The sequence below is a fragment of the Bacillus rossius genome, chromosome 2 (genome assembly GCF_032445375.1).
Source record: "Bacillus rossius redtenbacheri isolate Brsri chromosome 2, Brsri_v3, whole genome shotgun sequence".
Classification (NCBI taxonomy): domain Eukaryota; kingdom Metazoa; phylum Arthropoda; class Insecta; order Phasmatodea; family Bacillidae; genus Bacillus; species Bacillus rossius.
Genome location: NC_086331.1, coordinates 97,258,129 through 97,275,425, shown reverse-complemented (window position 1 = coordinate 97,275,425; position 17,297 = coordinate 97,258,129). Strand labels below are relative to the sequence as shown.

At 31.6% G+C, this 17,297-nt stretch overlaps 1 non-coding gene across 1 annotated transcript; it reads right to left on the bottom strand.

The window, feature by feature from the left end:
- Positions 1-7,839: 7,839 nt before the first annotated feature.
- Trnag-gcc (transfer RNA glycine (anticodon GCC)) lies at positions 7,840-7,910 on the bottom strand. The gene has a single exon. It is a non-coding gene; the product is annotated as a tRNA-Gly (tRNA).
- Between the last annotated feature and the right edge of the window lie 9,387 nt (positions 7,911-17,297).

The following is a 17,297-nucleotide window of genomic DNA, read 5'->3' as shown; positions in this document are numbered from 1 at the left end:
GTTTATATTTTAATTAGTAATAAACCAGTTTGAGAAATTACAGCACTGACCTTAAGATGTTCAGATAACAAATAATATTGCAATGCCATTCATATATAACCATGATCAATTAATTTTCCTAAATTCATAAATATTTTAATTTAACTCTAAGTTAATATGTTTCGTCACTTAATCACTTTAGAAATATTGAAGATATGGATTAAAAAAAGGTTGGTTTATAAGGTGATGAACTGAACATGCTACTGTTTAACATCCCATGAATGAATTCTTAAAAACAAATTGCAGAAGAAGCTTGTATTATACTTAATAATTCAAGTAATTCTTTTAATGTATATTATTACAATTAACATTTTATTTTCGCACATGCAACTGTAATCTATTATTTTATTTTATTTAGCCTACTACGTAGTGTAAACTCCCCAATTTTAGTAAGTTTTAATGTGTTTGTTTCGATGTGGATTCAATGTTGATTCAATGTTGAATTGGTAGGGGAAACGAAATGACCTTGAGAAAATCTAATATCCCACACCAATGCCCACCACGATTCCTACTAGTAAAATGGGTTTGGTTTGATCCCGGCGGGATTAAATACCATGGTTTGAACACAAACAAATTTAGAACTTTTTTTTAAAGCAGACTTTAAAGAAAACAAGCACGTGTACCAATCTCGTTCTTCAAATGGTTCATGCAAAAGGAAAGATTGATTTAAGACGTACTTTTAGACACACGCCATTGCCGACTAGACTGTATGTCATGAGAAACCTTAATAAATGACAAGAAAGAAAAATACGCAAACCCATACAAAAAAGCCAAAATCAGGCGAAGTCAAAACATTAAAAATATAGCACAGGAAATTAAGTGGAAGGAATTAGTCAAAATTATTACAGCCTAGATGGATACAGTGGGCTAACAACGAGTCAATAGCAACAATAACAGTAAATACAGACAAAAAACGACCTTCTACACCACAACAACAAACAGAACAACGTAACTATGATACTAAATAGATAAAATGGACAACACAAGGACCACACAGAGACGCACAGGCGAACCCAGCGATGTGACTGAACATATATTATGGACACAGCAACGACGACAGCACAGACAAAAACCGCAGGCTTCTTTAAGTCAACGGTTGCTACGTTTCAGAAACTGAGACCTGTTCCCGTCCTCAGACACAAGCAGACTGATGAAGGAAACTTTTTGTTTTGCCCTGTTTGCTTGAATCCTTGAATACGAGTTTGCACTCTAGTGATTTATCAGTCAGAGATTCTTGCAGTTTTATGTGGCGTTCCTGATAAACGGACATTAACCTCCAGTCTAAGGGATGTAATAGAACCTATAACTATAGATGTATGGCTTGATGCCTGCATTTCAGTACTTTAACTAACTTGACTACCATGTCAACCCGCCATCCATTCCAGATAGCCAGTCAACATAAGCAGCCACACACTAATACACTTGTGCCCAATAGTATTTTGCCAGATTTTTTTTTTTAGTTATGGAATTTTAGTTTATTTCGAAATAGATGTCACTGCAAAATAAGTGCATTTAGACGCCCTCTCCAGGCGCGGCCAGTGACAGGACAGCAGCCCTCTGATTGGCCGTGCACCCAAGAGCCCATGTTCTTGGTATTATCCTCTATACAAACCCATCACAAAAACATAAGCTTTACATTGCAACACTGTAGTCTGGCTTCGGCATTGGAGTGGAGTTCGCAATAACTGTGAGGACAGCCGAGCCGTGGTCAGCAATGTTTCCCCGGGACTGCTTCATCAAGCAACTATTCTGAGTGATTAACTGGTGTCTTGCAAGGAGAATAGTTGGTTTTGCTATATTTTTTATGGTTACTTAGTTTCAGTTTTAATCAAAGGATCCATATATCTTTGATGTTTAAACATTTTAGCTCTCGGTATACGGCTTTTGGTAGGAGCAATTTCGTGAATGGAGCAGAAGTCGATTGGGACGGAAATGTGTCCCTAAACATGATGCTGCTATCTGTGGAAGTGTCAGATATCTCGTAAAGATGGCGGAACCTCTTAATTTATCAGTACATGTTAACTTTCGCGAACATCGGGGTATGTACTAAGCATATTGGTGTGCCAAACTAAACTTTATAATAGTAGAATTATCTATTAATATGTTTTATTATAATTTATAGTCATTGATATAAATATGAAAACTTAAAAATACGCATTACAACTTTGACAATCCTTCGGTTACATTGAAATGTAGATACAGTCTAGCGTCGTCATACTGTAGAGACACCATAAATTGTTTACTCTACGTATTTTCGACGCCATGTTGAATAAATGAATTTCGTTTTTAAAATTGTACTTTTAAATCTTAAATAATTAATCAGCTCTATAATATTAAGGTTTTATCTGTAGAAAATATTTACACATCGATTTCTGTTGTTTTAGCAAAAAAAAAATAAACATAAATATTTTAATTAAAAACAAGTTTTTTTAAAATTTCCAGGTTAATTTTTATAATGTATCTATTGGAATGGAACTTTCATTTAAAAATACTTAAAATTTAGCGCCACGTTCATAATGCTTTAGAGAGAAAACAAAATGTGAAATATTAAGATATGCTTGCAAAGAGATGCCACGCTTATTCCAACACAATTTTTTTTAGAAAATAAATTATAGGTAATTTTAAAGTTGCTATTATATAATTTTTATGACTATAAAAGTTTTAAAAATGTATTCCAGTATAGATTTTACTGCCATAAAGTTTACTTTGGCACACGAATACGCTTTTATCATCCCCCGATGTTCGCGAAAGAAAATAATTATAAGGGTGCATGTTGCCACACGTGGGTCCAACATCGTGACGACTTTGGCCCGTGGCTGTAGCAGTTTCTGCAGGCATGCGCATTGAACTTTCAATATGATAAATTTCCATTCTGCAATGCGCACTTATTTGATTGTATTTCTGGCATATACTAAAAGTTACCCTCGACGTGCCTAAATAAGTATAACCTCTAAAAAGCAGGCGATGATAGTTCCGGTCTAGGGGGAAATGTCACAGGTTCAGCGTTGAGGCATTTACATGCGACGCATTTCGTATTACTGTTATTCGGCTAGCCCTGAGATATCAATAGTACTATCTTGTTAAACGTAATTATAGTTAGGTTTTAAAAATATAAATTCTTTTAACTTTATGCCTAAAAAGAGAACTTTTCTTATATTTATCACGCTAGGCATTATTTTAGAGTATCCTTCGTTTAATGCTGAGCCCTAGTTCCATATTGTAATTATTTTTTCAACATGAGAACACACAAATTTGCTCGTTACCAAAGTTAAATGTTTACACATTCCTGCTGAGTACTGACTTTTTTTTTTAAATTTAGTACTTTGTTGGCTGATTACATTGTTATTGCTGACAATAAATGTTGATTTTTCAATTTCCCTCTTTTATTAAGTGTTCTTCCGTTATGAGCGGAGTAGAATTGTCCCAAATTATGTTATAACTATAATCTTAGGCATATTATGAAAGTCTAAAATTTGGTTTTTCACTCTTGTTTATATTGTTTTTGTGTTCTTTTATTCGTGTTGAAAGGGCTAGGTCAATTTTTCCAATGTATGTGCATCCACATTCACTGGGGATCTGGTAAACACAGTTCTGACATTGAAACTTACCTGTGTTTGGTTTCACTGTGGTGATCAGTTCTTAATTTCAGAATTTGCCTTGAAAACTGATTTTAATTCATGTTCTGTTTCCCATTTTTTTTAAAATGATGGAGGACTTGTAGGTTATCATGTGTTGTTTTATGATGAAAAGTGTGTAACCTGGTAGATCGGTTGATAAGAGTGTGAATAATGCCTGTCTGTTTTGGTACTTGTTGGAAAGTTTTAATTTACGTGCACTTTTATACTACCCACCACCCCGAAAGCAAATTGGTTCTGTTTTTTTTTTTTTTTTTTTACAGAACACAGGTGACTTCTGCAAATATTTCCATTGTAGAATTAAGACCACGGGTGGATAAAATTTTCAATCCAAGTTCATCATCGAAACATTGTACCGACACAGACACCTTTCCTTAAACCCTGTGGCTTAAGTCACATACTAAAACATGGATCCAATTGGAAGATGAATGGAGATAAACCTCTCTTCGACATATAGATCTTTAAAGACGATGACTAGTGAAGAGTTTCTAATGGAGCATTGATGGAGTGAATGAGTGGATGAATTGGAGTACCAGATAAAACACACCCGCTCACGTCAACGTCTGCTACTTTTCAGTCCCTTTTATTTGTTAAAGTGCTCTGCTAAAAAAATAACCTTGTTTTCATCATATTTTATCATGTAAGTTAAGCTAAAAATTTAAATATAATTCGTAGTTTTTCATACAATAAAACGTATTTTTGGCATGGGGGCGAGATATTTTTGTCTGGATTTTTCCTACAGATTCTGACACACTTATACTAATAGAGAATTCATCCTCATGAGGTTGAAATATGTGTTATATATGATTCCATAGTTTAACCTTGAATAATTAGTGTAGTATATATTTTACAGATAATCTCAATATTATTACCATTAAAATTGGGTACGGGGTTCACAACTTACAAGAAGATAGATTTGCCGTTTTTTTCTCGTACTCATAATCATTTTGAAATTATGTTTATCACCGTCTTAGTTAAACTAACGTGTCGCATTTTAGTAGTCTTGTGGTTCATATTGAATATACTGTATGTGTGTATACTTGTTTTGGTGTGTGTATGAGTGAGTGTTTGTGTATCTGTAACATTATAGATTGGAGTGACATGTACATTAAAATAGATAAATTTATTTAATTTTAACTTGAAACGTGAAACACAAAAAATCTTTGTTTCATAAATAAAACTAGAATTAATTTATTTTCCCCCAATACTTCATTAAAAAAAAAATGTTCATACTTTTGCCATCTTATGATATGTATTTTAGTGCAATGCAGCAATTGAATATAGGTAAACGTTTTTTTTTTTGCTCTATTAGATTCTAGAATTTCACGTACGTTTTCATATTAATGAACGAAGGCTATTAATTTATATTACTATGCTGTACAAGGATATTTAAACATAATTTTGATTTGTTTTAGTACTTACTACATTTTTGTTTGAAAACTTGCCCTATTTGGTTATCCATATTTTGAACGAGTTAATCTAATGATATGTATGATTTTTACATTGACATAATTTTAAAGCAATGGTCAACATAAACAACTTATTCATTTGAGACCTAATTTTAACAAGGTTTGGACAGTGTGGCATATGCTATGTCAACAGATACTATAACAAATCAAAACCACATTAAATACATTAAATGTATGAAATATGTATCAAAACGTATTGCCATTTATTATGAAAAATTTCTCTTTAATTGTTCAAACCAAAAAAGTACGTTCGCGAACATTGCTATCGGGATTTTGAGAAGCAAAACAAGGCATTTTTCTGTTCATTTTTCTCCATGGCTGTGTCACTTACCTAGTTCAAATAAATCGGTAAAATTTTAAATTTATGAAAGCTATAATAAGTAACCTTTTAGAGTAAAGTTAAATTATGTCTTCCACCTGTTCATATTCTGCTGGATTACAGTATTTATTTGTTCATCTAATCAATGCATATACCTATTCGGATTAATATCCTTCTTTTGGAAGCTATAAAGCTTGCCTTTGTGGCACGGGTAAATTCTATTCTTGCTGTGACGGGACTAAAGTCGATCCTTACAGGGACAACTCAGGCTGCTGAGCAGTCGTCCACGACATATCCGTAAATTGCTTTGTTGGGTTTCCAGGATTGTCACCCATTTTATTAAAATTCATTGCAATATATTGTTTGGAGAAGCTGTGCCTGACACTATACGCATAATGTTCTATACAATCAGATATTCTTTTAGAAAAATAAAGAAAATATTTTTTAAGAGTGTGATGTTATATTAATATCAAGTAAAATCAAGGTCCAGCTCTTTTAAAAATTATATATATATATATATATATATATATATATATATGTGTGTGTATTAAATTATACAGGCAGATAAGCCATTTGAAGTTTGGATATCTTCACTTTGCTAACTTAAGTTTGAAATCTATACTAATATTATTAAGCTGAAGAGTTTGTTTGTTTGTTTGTTTGAACGCGCTAATCTCAGGAACCACTGGTCCGATTTGAAAACATATTTCAGTGTTGGATAGTACATTTATCGAGGAAGGCTATAGCCTATATCATATTATCAATAACATTAGGGATCCTTACTAAAAGTCCAATTTATAATCAAATGCGTTGGAGGGGGTTAGATACAACATGCAGTACACGTACGAAGTGTGTGTTGATAATGCCGCAGGCGCTAGAAGTTTATTTCCTATTGCCTATTAACATTGTTGCCACGCACTAGTTGCCTTATCATTCTTAATTTTCCCATACAAGTAAAAAAAACCCGTGTGATATTAACAACGAAGCAATCAGTACCCTCATAAGAGTTCAAGTAGTATTTAAATACTTTTTATCACTTTAAATCGCAAACCTAAACTATTGTTTTTTTCTCTCTCTCTGTGTTTAGGTAGGCTAATTGTTTTTTTTTTCTTTTACTAGAATTTTTTTTATTATTTTTAATTAATTTTCATTTTTCGGACCATCAATAATTTTCCTCTCCCGTTACAATTCTGACAAGGACTTGTATATATATATATAAAAAGCGAAATACCACTCACTGACACACTCATCACGAGATCTCTAAAACTATACACCCGATTGACTTGAAATTTAGCATAGTTACTCATTTTGTGATGTAGACGCTCACTAAGAACGGATTCTGCGGAAATCCGATCCCAAGGGGAGTTTCGGGGGCGTAATATATCAAAATTTCCAGTTTTTGGTAGGAAATCACCATGGCAACAGCTGTTGCTTTGTTGATGCTTCATTCGTCTCTATGGCAACGACTATTTCATTGTTAGTGCAGTCCTCATCACCGTTGAAATTTTGCGGGTACTTTAAATATCAAAAATTGCCCTTTTTTTCAAGTATATATATTTTACAGACTTGAAACTTCACAGTAATGTTCCTTATGTTACGCAGGATGACATTTTCCGAAAATTAGATCCCATGGGTGGTTAAAACCAGGCAACAGTGGGTACTTTGTCTGCATAAGAACAGGATTTTGCATTGTTCATGCCTTCTGCGTCTCCATGGCAACGGGCAACGCGCGGCAGTGGCGTACCCACAAGGAGGGGCATGTATAATGAGCGGCGCAAGAGTGATCTGCCTGTAGACTGCCGTAGCGAAGTACGGGTACATCAGTTGTACGTTGCGTGCACAAGTCAAGAAACCATTGGTGCTATTCATTTTCTCTCCGGTACATTATACAGCATTGTAATAAATTTTCACTGAATTTTTTTTATTTACCATTACTGTAAATGGGAGATGTGGCTTGATTTTTTTTCCATTAGTATAGCCGTACGAAGCCGGTTCGGGCAGCTAGTACTTCATAAATTGTGATTTTGAAATCTCCTTTGCTTCAATACAAAAGTTTGTGGAATTGGCGTTCTTCACGTTGAACAAAGATGTGATACTGTCGAATAATGTCTTTATTATAATTAAGCTTAACTTAAAACTAATCATTCTAACTAAACGTAACTTTTTATTAACTATTTATATGTTTATAAGTTACATATGTTATATTTATATGAAACTATTGATTGAAAACTGGTCTACGGTTTTCCTATTGCTTGGAAGTATGTGGGAATTGAAAGTAATTTTGACATCATAGAAACAAAAAGAGGTTCCATGAATTCTCACATTTCATTTTCAATTGAATTAAAAAATGAGATAATCATTATTCTATAATAAAAGCTGCATCGGCCGGGAGTTGAACCCGGGCCGCCCGCGTGGCAGGCGAGCATTCTACCACTGAACCACCGATGCTCGTGACGTAATATTCTTTATGTGATAAGAATTAAACGGCACTGTTGATAAAAAAAAAATTTGGTGTAGCTTTTTTTCAGGCGACACGTGAGATAAATTTTACGGTTGCACTTACTGCGCTTCTCATGATTTCGAGTATCAAATTGGTTGTCTGTAATGTTGGTTTACGGACGATAGTTTAACGTGACAACGTCATAACAAAACATTGATGAAATGGGTAAATATGTAGTTGAGCGGTATTTGCGGAAGAAAAAAAAATGTTAAAAATCTGAAAATACTTTTATTATATGCTCTTTAAATTCCTCTTTTCATTATAGCCGGCGGAGATAAGAAATTCCAAATACTTTAGGAGATATCGCCGTTCTTATTTTGCAATACAAGACCTGTGTTTGTCATTCGATCGCCGTCATTTTTTTATTTTGCCGTGTGTTCGTGAATGCCTAATTAATTAAAATGGTCGATTAGGTCAGGTCAGCTACATTATAAATACTTTCAAACTAAGCGGACATTAAAAATAATGTGAATTAATTTTAATGGTTGTTTAGTTTTAAAGTATTTATAATGTAACTGACCTGACCAAACAAACCGGGACAAAGGATGAACAGTAGGAACTCACGTAATTTTTTTTTACTTATTACTTGCTAAATAAAACATTAAAATTTGAAACGTTAAAAACTCACCTAAGATAGAGGCGGGTACAATTCCTTTGCCATTAGTAGAAAATGATCTAGTCGTTCACCTACGTCGCGGAAAAAAAAAAAAAAAAAAACCATACTCGTAAACAAGAAGCAATGTAAATGCCGCATGAATGCACATATATTGTGATGAGAATTAAAAAAATTCGATATCTCCTAAAGTATTTGGAATTTCTTATCTCCGCTGGGTTTAATGAAAAGAGGATGGTAAAGAGCATAGCATAAAAGTATTTGCGGAATTTTTAATTTTTTTTTTAACAAATATCGCCCAACTATGAAAATTAAAAAAATCAATATCTCCTAAAGTATTTGGAATTTCTTATCTCCGCCGGATTTAATGAAAAGAGGAAGTGAAAGAGCATATAATAAAAGTATTTTCAGATTTTTAACATTTTCTTTCGCAAATACCGCTCAACTACATATTTACCACGAAATGATTGCATACTTTTATGAATAAAATTGAATCATTTTTATTTTAATAATAAAAGAAAAAATACTTGAAATTAAACTAGTAATCATATTTTTAAAATGCAAGAATAATTAACCTTTATTGCCGAAATTGTTGTTGTAATAAGCAATGAAAACCACATTAACTTTTCACTTCACTTTAAAAACAGTCGACGAAACAGTTCACGTGTAGATGACTTGTAATTAATTTTAAAAACTGGCGTTTAGCTTTCAAGTTTAAATATAATTATGAACAAGTTTTCATATAAATAAACAGTAATCAAATATATATCATCAATTATATGAATCACCATAATTTTTAGTCAATTGTAACATAACCTATTATTAGATACTGCACTCGCCGACAGATGATAGTTTTTTTAAAATGAAAAGAATAAATACTTGAAATTATACTAGTAATCAGATTCATTTTCTTACGTACATTTGACGTAGAAATTATTTCATATTACACATTTATAAACAAACTTTTAAGTTTTCACTTCTGTCGGTGCGGCGCAAGCGTACAATGAGCGTAACGGGACACAAAGTAACGGAACAATGAGCGTAACGGGACACAGCGTAACGGAACAATGTGCGTAACGGAACAATGTGCGTAACGGGACATTTTTTCGTGCGTGCAGCCGGCGTTCATCGATTTATTAAACGTTGTCACGTCAAAATAACACTTTTTCTGAGAAAATAGTAATTAACTATAACTACGCATTAATATTTAAAAATAATTATATATATATTTTATGTTAAAACATAAATTTCTCTAAATTACGTTCAAAACGTGTTTGTAAAGAAAATTATTACGATTATAAAAGTAAATTTATATATGTTGTTAGTTTTTGTTAGGTTTTTTTTTTTTTTTAAATTTTGAGACAGTTAGTGTTCAAAGTTATACAGTGTTTTCGTACTCAGTAGGTATGTACCAAAATGATTTTTTTAACATCTAAACTGAAAATGAACATGTGTTAGCAAGTCTTTTAAAATTTTATATTACTTAATACTAAATTAATATTATATGTCAAAACAACTTATTTATGTATTGTGTTTAATAGTTTCTTTCAATTAAATTGAAAATAGGAAGTCATAAAAATGCAAACAATAATTTTTCTACGTATAAATTAACAGCTCTTTGGTTGATTTCTAGCAAGTAGAGAACGAAATATTCTTTTTTTATTTTTTTTTAAATTCTTCTGGTATATTCTTAGACTGAATAAAATATTTAAACAGCCTATAATGGATTTTTGTTGAGTCAATAATGTCATTCGTAAAACAAGACGCTGTACCATTTTTGATTGCTATATTTAAAAAAAAATGATTATATTTAAAGAAGATGTGATACTATGATAATTCGGCAATGATGCATAGTGTGTCGTGGTTACTAATTCGCAGAAATGCAGTGTTATAATACTCGTAAAAATTCTGGTTTCTTAGGCTTTCTCTTGTATGCTTACTGTGGTTCTCATGCGGAGCAACTCTTCTCTCTTATCGAGCCCACGGTGTTTAATACAGAGGTCTCTGTGGATCTCGTGCAAGACTTTGGTCACAGTTTCGCTCCATTGTTTCACCGCGGCGCTAGTGACTGAAGTGATGACCGCAACCGTCTTCTCGGCACCCGGCGCGACGGTTGGAGTCCCGCTCGAGACACGCCCACAACCCCCCCCCACCCCCCCCCCCCTAGGGGCGCAGCGAGCCAGATGACACCGGGCAGGTCATACATACTGATCGCCGGAAGGGCAGCATGTTGTTGTTGCGGACACCTGATATTTCCACCTGATTCCATAAATTTTACGCGCGTGAACCCTGAAGGAAAAAAGAAAAAAGAAAATTTGTCCTAATCTTATGAATTCGATCGCTTCATGAATCCCAAATAGACGCGCTCTCCGCGAGGAGTGCCATTTGGCATGACACTGAGCAATTAAAATGCGTAATAAATGCCGCTGCCAACTGCCACGCCGTAGCGCAGGCGGTTATTTGGTTTTGTGCGTAACGTTACAAAGAGAGATAGTAAAATATTATTTATTAACCGTTTTTTACATTAAAAATATTGAACTTTAGGGTATTTTGCCTTATTAAACAATTTAAGTATTTAAAAAATGATTTGTCAAAATTTATATCACATACCATAAAAATAGACACGGATAATTTGCAAAATCGCCTACGTTAGGCAATACTCCAGAGCCTCATTCTTGTTCTTCCAACGTTTGATTTTTCCATTGGCTGATTACTGAGTGAGAACCCGTTTTGTTTTCGTTAATTGTCACTACCTGATACACCTCCTCGTACATCTGGAATCGTCGGCTCACGGTCGCAGAAGGGCGTGGCCAACAAACTGCAGTCCAATCATCAGCACAGGCCCAACAATTGCAAGCTTGCCTTTCAGCTCGCCACCAGATTAATACGCGAAATTTACTTTCGTCCAACCATAAAGCAGGAAGACTTGTATGGAAAATTTAAAAATCACTTCAATTTCATTGTTCTGTAAAAACTATTTACTTCAGAGACAAACAGCAAGATGAAACAAGCATATGACTACAAATATAATGCTTTTTGAAAAACATTCTGCTGAATTAATGACTTGAGACAAAAAAAATCTGACATATTGAATGGGCTTCGATGTGCAATAGATGACCAAATCACCTGTACCTTTTAGGTGTATATACACATTCTGTTCGCAATCAACTGGGACAATAGTTAAATTTAGGTCCTCTCAGCTAGCATAATTGTTATAATTTATAATTCATGTACACTTAGTAGGTCTAGCCCAATTCTTTAAACTTGCTAGAACCATGACTTCACGAAAACTTTATAAAACACTTGATAATAATCCGCGGTTTCAATCGCGATATTTCAGGCTATTGATGATATCTTACCATTGAGAGGAAAGCGTGTGATTTATTCCAAACATTTCTACTAAAGAAATAGACACAATTAATTGACAGACAAAAACCATTTAACTCATAACAAACACATTTAAGAATATTATTTAAATGTTTATGTGTAAGACCTTTTAATTTTAGTATAGTATTAGTATATTATATTCTTACTCTTATTTTAGTGTGTTCGAGGATATACTTACTTTAACTTGACGAAATCACACTAACATCCTTTTGATATCATGAGGTAGACAATTAAAAAAAATATTTGTTTAACACACACCTATTTAAAGTTAATTAATTTTGTGCCATCGTTTACAATGACACTGTCATTTATGGTTGTTAAAGCTTTGACAAGAATAATTAAATAATTTCACCTTATAACAAATACCTCCATTATATTAAAATATGTGTTACAATCGCATCTTAATTGGAAATGTAGAGTACATATACCAAAATTCTTATCTAAATATATAGTTTATTCTTAGTTTTACTGAGTTATGCTTGAACAGAATTCAAAACATTTTTTACTCCCCTCCTCGTTTCTCACAGGGATGCCAGTGTAAAAAGGGAGTACTAAGAAAATATGCCCATATCCGTTAACCAAATACCTGTAAAACCAATCTCATTCCTCTGTTAAAGCAAGACCAACTTACATGTATATTGAATTTAAATTAATCATGGCAAATACTCATAAAGAGGATTCCATATTTTAATTTATTTTAATACTATTAACCCCTGTTTCAACTTAAAATGTGCTATTTCGGAGAATGATAAATAAGACAAGGTAGCTTAAGGCATGTTTAATTACCATTGTCATTATCTTAAATTAATTTTATTTGGATCAGAAGCTATTATTTTCTAATGAAAAACCATATTATCAATATTTCACCTCTTAAGAAGTAGAACTTCAACAAGTAGTACAAAATGTTGGTACATTTGGCATGTTTATTTATCATGGCATGTAACTAGCAACTCGCTTGATTAGTTTCAGAGATACGATCTTAATGGTTAAAAAAAAGGGCCACATTTTAATCTCTTTTGCGGTTGAATATAGAAAAAATGGTAAAGATAAAAATCATGATATTAAATAATATAATGTACGTTATTTTTGCTGAGTTTCTTAACTCCATTTTAATTTGCTTCAATGTTTGATTTATTACTGTGAAAACTAACATACCTCCGTTTCCCTGCCTTCGGGGTCAAATATCGAAACATGGAAAAAGCATCCTGTAAAGTTATTTATTTAACTTATTCACGCTCTGTTTTCTACATCCAGCTCAATTTGCTATTGAGAGACGTGATTTTATTATTAAAAACTTACTCCTTTTTCACACCCTTTAATGCTGAATTCTGGACAATTAAAAAAAAAGTAACTCTATATGCGTGTTGTTCATTCTTAAATTCTTACCCTTAAATTTTGGTACAGTATTCGTAAATATACATTTTTTTCTTCAAAAACAACTTAACAATTTCACACCCTTTAAGGGCGGAATCTTGCAAAGTGGTAAAATAATAATATGTAATTTTTTATGTTTATTATTTTTACCACATAGCTTACGTCAAGTTAATAATTTCCGGAAATACATTTTTAATAAATCAAAAACTAACCCCTTTTAATGCCCTTAAAAGACAAATTTCAATAAATTATGAAAAAATGCATGTAACTCCAGATACAAGTGGTTCTTTCTAGTTTCTTACTTCTAGTAAGAATTATGTCGGAAGATTTCAGTTTTCGTTTAAGGAACATACGTACTCCTTTTGCACCCCTTAGGGTTCCGGTTTTCAAAAATGGTTAAATTTTTTTGGTACTTTTTGGAAGTTTATTATTTGAACCCCATATATTGAAATTTCCTTGCTTACATTCGCAAATATAATTATTTCGCTTGAAAACATATGCACCACCTTTTTTCACCAATTAGAAGTTAAATTTTTCATAGTAATAAAATTGTGGTTTTTAGTTTTCGTATGTTTATTATTTGTACAAAACATATTTTACTATGTTTAATAAAATTCAGAGATATAATTATAAATCTTAAAACTAATTTACCACTTTTACACCTCTAAGGTGTTTAATTTTAGGAAATAGTAAATTTGCATTCGGTAGTTATCGTTTGTTTTTTTAACACGTTTCTATTAGTTTCACTTGAAACCAACGAACCGTGTAAACAAATCTTGAAAGTCAATTTTAACCTACTTGTAACTGAAATATCGATTTGAAACTTGGCAAGTATATGTAATTCGGATGACAGTACTATAATTTATACCATCGAAATGATGTAATGATGGATTCAGGAGGTGAACAGTGGAACTCTTCAAGGGCTAATTAGATAAAATCCTCGATTTTTGGCTTATTTGGTTTGTTTTAACAACTAACATACAATACATTTGGTGACGAAGTTCATCCGGATTACATATATTTGCAAAGTTTCAAATCAATATGACGATTACAAGTAGGTTAAAATCGACTTCCAAGATTTGTTTAAATAGTTAGTTACGTTGTTAGTCGAACGTCTTGGGGCCAATGCGAAACGAAAAGTAGAGAAAAAGGGAGAATTGTTTGTAGAAAAAAAAACTTAACTGCATTCTCGCTTTAACGAGTACTTAGCATCGCTATACAAAATATTAAAACTTCAATATATGAACTTTTTGTGTGTGACTGATAAAAGCGTGTTTTAAAAAGTTTTTAAAGATATAAGTAATAACGTTATTATTGGTACCCAAGATTTTCCAATATGCTTGATTGAATGCGGACACATAATTATTAATCTAAAACCATATTTAAACGTCTTTTGAATTTCACAAAATAGGAAAATTGTATTAGTAAATTGCGTATGTTTATTATTGGTGTCCATAATATTTTCTTTTGTTTATTAGTTTCGGAAATATTAATAATTTTCTTAGTACGATATTTACCTATTTTTGACCCTTTTAGGGGTGCAATTTTTTATATAGAGCCTAGTTTTTTTTAATAAACCAGTGATATTTCTAATAAAAATATTTTCATCGAAATCCGTCAAATAGTTTTCAATTGATGCTGGAACAAACAGTAAAACAGAAAAAGCGACAAACAGACAAAAAAAAACAGTCAAAAACTAAAAAAAGAAAAATTATGAATTATCAATGATGTTATTTTCCATTCACAATAGTTTTCAATAATTTCATTAATTAAACATACTTATTTTTATGGAAATAATGCCAATGTTGTAAATGTTAAATTTCGTTGTTCATTTAACCAAATGATCAGGTTGTGTATTTACATTTTGAGATATATATTTGAATACATATTAAGATACGTGAGTCTGTTTAAATTTGTAAATTCTAACCACCCAAAAAAAACCTTTATATTATTTTATTTTAACACAGCCATAATTTTTTGTTATATTTTCATGTCCAACGCAATTGTTTAAATAAACATACTCCATTTAGAGGTGATATGTGTTTACTGTACCAATTATATTCTTGAACTCTTAAGTATTTGCAACCGTGGGAGTCACCATCACCTTATTATTGAGGCTTTAATAACCTTGAAAACCTTGTTAAAAACTTTAATCGATTTATTTAAGAAAACTTGATGATATTTTCTATTTTTTGATTGAATAGTGTTAATTATACTTGAAAACATGATTTTTTTTGGTATTAATTTAAATTTTAGTAAGTTAGAAATAACAATAATTTAAATACTTTTCCTTAAACTAACCTCAAATAAACAAAGCGTTATTCGTAATCTCTGATAAATGTTTCATTGTATAAACTATACCACATCCCAATTTCCAAGCTATGTATTACTTTGTGAACAGGTTAAACACACGTGTGAAAGTTAAAAGAAGTGTTTGTTGTTGACTCGACAAGTTTTGAGTGTTTTTTAGTGGAATAAGATTATTATTGTTGATTAGTGTTTAAAGTAAGTGAACTCAACCACCGTGAACTAATAAGATAACCGTTATAAACAAAGATCCCTGGCTAATTTTAACCAGCGTTCGTCGTATATTTAAAATGGAAATTTTAGTTAGTGTACTAGAAATGTAAACAATATTTTTATTGGATGATTAGAACGCTATCTTAGGTAAGAGTTCCCTCTTCCCCTTGGCCTATAGCGCCATAATTTTTAACGATGAGCTTAACTTTTCAGTAATGATAAAATAAATTCTAGTAGCTAGGACTTATCAAAAAGAAACCATGCACAAAACATATTAAAAATTTCCTATTTTAATTTTTTTCAATAAGGTACCATTTTACTGTAAATGTAACATTTTAATAACATATACTTTTTCATTATTTTCAAATATTTTTCATTGCAATTAATGGTCACAAATTATATAGTCGTACACCTGTATTCCACTGACAAAAATATATGGTGCTGTAAATAAATGGACTGTTAATATACGGACAACAATAAGAAAGCTTGAAAGTACTTTATTATAACTCTTATAAAAAACATGCAACTGTTATAAACTATTGTTTGGATTGTTCTTTGCACAGATTATTTTATTGTTACCGGGTTTAGTTACTTATATTTTGCTAATAACTTAACTGTTTTGTTTTCATTGCTGTGCTGAATTTTTTTCTGTGCATTTACTGCTCTGTCGCAAAACACTGCGAAATTCAATTTTGTAACACTTCCTATGTATGTTTTTATGATCATGTAAATGTTTCAGCTGCATGAGAAAACAAAAAGAAATTTTACAAACAAAAATACACATGCTGGATTGTTACCTAATTTTTTTTTATGTTTTACATTGATATGAATAAATTAATTTTCACAAAATAATTTTTTTAATAGCTCTTAATTTGTAATTGTGACACTTCAATAGTGATAATTCTTCTTAAAGTTAAACCATTTTTACCAATCTGAATGTATTATTGATAGCTGTGTTTAGTTAAAACTATTCACTTAAAATAGTTGCAAAATGTTTTTCTTATTTTTAGAAATTGTAATTTCATTTATTTTTAAATTTATAGAAAACAGTAGGCCTACGCTTAAACATTTTGCAATGCATGCCTATGTTTTGAAGAAAACAGATTTTATTTGTTTAGATTTATTATAAGTAATGAAACTTTTAACTCGGAAATATGTAGGCCTAGTTAACTTAAATGTATTAATTTGTAACCTTAAAAATATATTTGCGTTTTGTTAGATTTTTAAAGTAAATAAAATCTTAGCAGAAGACTTTTTAGAAGTGATCGAAAAATATGAAAACATTAAAATTAAAAAAATTAGTGTTTCTGGCAAATGTAAAGTAATTGTGTTTTAAATAAAATATCAATTAAAATTAAGCCATGCTAGAGAGAGACCTAATCACAAACTTTCACTACACAGCCACCAAGAACCTTTTCTGAAATAAGATTCATGAAACTGT